This window comes from Alnus glutinosa, chromosome 1 (assembly GCF_958979055.1).
Source record: "Alnus glutinosa chromosome 1, dhAlnGlut1.1, whole genome shotgun sequence".
In the NCBI taxonomy this organism is placed as follows: Eukaryota; Viridiplantae; Streptophyta; class Magnoliopsida; order Fagales; family Betulaceae; genus Alnus; species Alnus glutinosa.
Window position 1 is genome coordinate 51,760,037 of NC_084886.1, and position 4,997 is coordinate 51,765,033.

Below are 4,997 nucleotides of genomic sequence, written 5' to 3' on the forward strand. Positions count from 1 at the left end.
TAAAAAAATGTTAAAATTATATAAAAATTATACTAAAATTGTAAAAAAAAAAAAACATTACTCAAAAGTCAAAACGTTTAGTACTTTCTCAAGTTTGAGATTAGAGGTAATTTAGTATAATACAACCCGTCAAGTGGCGCGTGAGACGAGATTTGCGATGCAAATTTACTGCTTTGCAACCTAACAGTCTTTCCCACCTCTTCCGGTTAAATTGATGCCAATTGCCAAACAAAACTTTTCTTTTGTTTTTTTTTTTTTTTTTTTTTTTTTTTTTTTTCAATGGCACACACATTGCTCATGATGATCCTCGTGGAAAATGAAAAGACCTTCCCCCACTTGATTTTAGTTGGAGAAAACGGCTTCTAATTTCCCCCTTTTTTTTCTTTTTTTTTTTTTTTTTTTTTTTTTTTTTTTTTTCTGGTCAAGCACCGAATTTTCAGATACACAAAATCCAAGTGAATAAATGTGATTTTCCGTACAATTCGATAAGGTTAAATAGATGGTTGGCATATTTTGGTAGATCAGTTTGACTTACTAAGAAATACAACTTTACATAGCAATTCGATCGATCTGGTACAGCTTTGAACTTTAAGAATAAAATTATGTGTTAATATATCACATTAAAAAAATGTTACAATGTAAATTGTTTTTTTTTTTTTTTTTTCTTTTTCAAATAGAAATTAAAACTTTGGGAATAAGAAGTTTTGGATCGGCTAAAAGGATTTTTTTTTTTTAAAAAAAAAAAAAAAGTTAAAAGTTAAAAGTATTATGTTAATGCTTCAAATTCATCCAGCAAACTAATCTTCATTTGCTTGGTTGCTTCTTTTCTCCATCTCCTCCATGAGACATAACGGGTTAGTGTTTTATTTTCTCTCAAATATAGAGAAAATTAAGTATTGTTTGTCCTTACACAAAAAATCGAACACCTCACTTGTTATAAAAAAAAAATAATAATAATAAAATAAAATAAATAACCTCGATCACTTTTTGCATGCCTTCCATAGTCACCCGTTAATTGATATTAAGGAATAATTATCAGCGGATATTTTGCTAAATTGCTTTACCGGGAATAGAAAAACAAGAATTTAATCTTCATGAGGTGGATGTAGATTGTAGACTGTACGTAGTGGTTGAAGTTCGATTATGAGAAAATAAATAATAATCAACGAGACAATCTGAATTCCCAAGTGTTAATTTGGCCACTTAATTAATAGCTAGCAATGCATAAAGTCAATTAAAAAGTATTGCCTTTAACCCATTAATTTATAGGATTAAGAAAACTTCTATATATATATATAACATGGAAAAAAATAAAATAAAGTAAAAAATACATTTATTTATCAGATTGGATGGTTTTCGTGGTCCAACAATTAAAGATGAAGCAGTGTTAATGTCAAAAAAAAAAAAAAAAAAAAAAAAAAAAAAAAAAAAAATACCGTCAAATTGTCACCATCAATTTGCATGCCAGTATAAAAGCTCCAATAACTAAGGAACTAACTAAGATAATTTGAACTTCGATAGTTTCTTGCTTGCAACAATGAAGACAGTCATTTTTTTAAAAAATAAAAATAAAAATAAAAATTATTGTTTGTAAGACAGTCATGTTTTAGTGCTAGAGATCGATTTGACTCAAAAGAGAGAGAGAGTGAGAGGCTGAGTATTATTATATAACTGGCAATTCACGTACAACAATCGAACACTAAACTCAAACGGTGCATCAAACAAAGCAGCCGACTTGTTTTTTTATATTTACTTTAAAATTGACAAAAAAAAAAATAAAAATAAAAAAAAGCTCTAGACAAATAGTTTTTATGTGTATGGTTTGGCATTCATATATATATGTCTAGCCATACATCCTTAAAATATATATATATATATATATATATATGAATAGACTATGGTAAGCATTTGTTGCCAAACTTGGGGGCAAATTCCACGTCATGCGTAGCACTCCTGCACGTAAAAGCACAAGTGGGCTATATGGAGCTAATTATGCGATGGTGGTCTCACATGATTATGTCTTTGTACCATTTTGTATGTCACATGAATTCTTACAACACATCGATCGATCGATCTCTACTCTCCAGGGCTTTGTGGAGTAGAAAACTCTGCCTCTCATGCGATCGACCTTGTTTGATGGCAATTTAAGATATCAATTATATTCTTTATATCTTGCTTTCGTTACAATTTTGAGGCTTTTAAGAGTATTATAGCTTTTAATTACTACAATTATATAACACACACTGACATAACAACCTGTAATTGGTTGAATGATTAAGCAAAAATTTTGAGTTCCCAACTTAATTAATTAGTGGCTGAATTGTAAATCATGCATTCACTCTTAATCATTCTTATTAATTATAGATTATTACATCAATTTGTAAGGATATTATAATAAAAGTTGTGTGCTCTAAGCATTTTGTTAATTTGTTTGATGAATGCTAAATAGAATTATAGTACCTAACATTTATATCTCTCTATATGGATATAATCCCAAATGCTAGGTCATGGGTGGCCCTATAAATCTCTCCTATTATGCACAGCATGCCTCTCCTTTAGCTCTAATTGCAATTAATTAATAATCCTAGCGAGTAGATGTCCAATTAGAACACACAATTTTTTACACGACTCGAAAACTCAAGACAAATCCTACATGAAATTAGTAAATCACGGTTGAGGCTGGGTTTGACCCATTTAATTAAATTGATCAAGCTATGATTAAACTATATAATTTTATGACTTGACACGACTCGAGTTTGACATATGATATTTAGGGCTGTCCATTTTTTACACAACTTGCGAACCAAATACAAAATTAACGGTTATGATTAAATGATCTAACCTGTTTAATTAAATAAAGTGTTAAAATTAACTTATATAATCTTAATTATATAGTATCTCGACACAACATGAATTGTCATCCAAATGCCCATGTAAACCAAAAGGCCAAATCATTGACAAAAATCTTTGATAAAAGATGAACTGTCGTAGTCGGTTAATAAAGATCAAACTGAGAATCTAATTAGCTCAAGAACAAGATCTATAAGTTGGGTAATTTTGCAAACGTTTCAGCGGAATGTGTACTGAGAGTGAGAGAGAGAGAGAGAGAGAGAGAGAGAGAGAGAGAGATAATAATCATGGATTATTAGCAGATCAGACAAAATCAGCAGCTTCTTGGAGTGTGGCCCACCTGTATAGATTGAGCCAAGTGCATGAACCACATGCATTAGAAAAGACAGGTAACGAAGTACACCAAATTCGACAAAGCACCGGGTGGTCTGCGGCCGAGTGTGTTTCGAGTTGTATTTATAAATGCATTCCGAACAATTTTGGTGTCTGTTTTCTCTTTCTCTACTCGTTTTTTTTTTTTTTTTGGTTATTTTGTATATATTTGGTGGCCGGTTTGCTGAAACTGAGTAGCTTGGGATAAGTCAATTAATGAGCATCAAGTCCAAGATACTTGTTCCATTCTTTTACTCATTAGTCGCCCCATCAATCATCAAATTAATTCTAGTTTATTTATGCCAAGCCCCGCCAGATGCCCTTGATTTGAGTGTAACCGGCTCATCTTTCTCCTTATGTTTCAACGGTGATAAGATGCGAGAGCCTGAGTATACCAACTACGTTCATGCATATGATCATCACTGTTTACGTGTCTCTGTCGATCAGCGTCCACGCGCGATTGCGGTTTTTCTTTTTTTTTGGGTCTCCAACAATTTTGTTGCTGTTTACACACATATATATATTCGGAATCAAATGCTAAATATCGCATCATTCTATTCATGCGCACATGTTAATTAGGTATTGATTTTTAATAATTAAGCACGTAAGAATATCAAATTATATATAGGATGTGCAATCAAGAATTTAATCACCGTGATCAGGGGGAAAAAAGTGTTCGAGATATTGATTGATCGCCTCGATCGTGCCTATGATCATGAGGGTTAAACCCTGAGAACGGTATAAAAAAGTTGTTACCATCTCATTTTTCAACATAATAAAATTAGTTGCTCCCTTGTGTGGATTTAGTAAGAATCTATTTTTAAAACGATAAAAATAGATGAATTTTCTATAACAGTGAACAAATTGATGGCAAAGACAAATCGACTTAAGGTACTTTTGTCTTCGATCAGGACCACCTGCATGTGAACTCCATCTTTTTATATAACTTAGTTTGCAAACACTTGCTGCTTATGATTTCTTTTCGTCTTTTATCTTTTAATGGAGAGAAACTATATATAGGGACGATCATAGTTAAGAGAGTGAAAGAGAAGCAATTAAGTAGAAAAAGAAACAAGAAATCGACACATTACCTAGCTACGTACATCCTTATTATTTAGACGTGGACACAAAACCCAAACATGCAAACGACTGCATCCTTATTATTTATGTTCAGACTTTTATTTACTTTAATTTATATACTCAGGTGAAGCCTTCCATATTTAAGAGCAATTATATATAGAGGGATGGTCACAGTAATAACCAATTAAAACTGAGAGAAGTAGAAAAAATATATATAACAAGCAGAGAAATAAACTACAAATATTTTATTACGTGGTCCTCGTCATATTATATATACATGACAACAAGAATCATTAACAACTACATAACTATGATTTTTTTCAACTTTTTATTTTATTTATAACTTGGAAGTATACGCCTAGCTAGAGTAACAAAAAATATATAATATTAATCGCAAATTTCAAGTTATAGATCCACGATTTATGAAAAATCCCAAAGCGCCAGATGTTTTCGATTTCTATTTTCTTTTTGTTTTATGTAAGATAAACTATTAGGATGATCGTTATATATCATGCAGTAATAACAAACTAAGATTAAGAGAATATAGCAAACGGATAAAAAAAAAAACCGACACATGTTATATCATCTGTAGTCCAGGTGCTACCCTATATCTATGGAGGCATGGACACAGCAAAGAGATACAGAACTAAAAAAATTATGTGGTCCTGGTCATATATAATTATATATCTTAAATT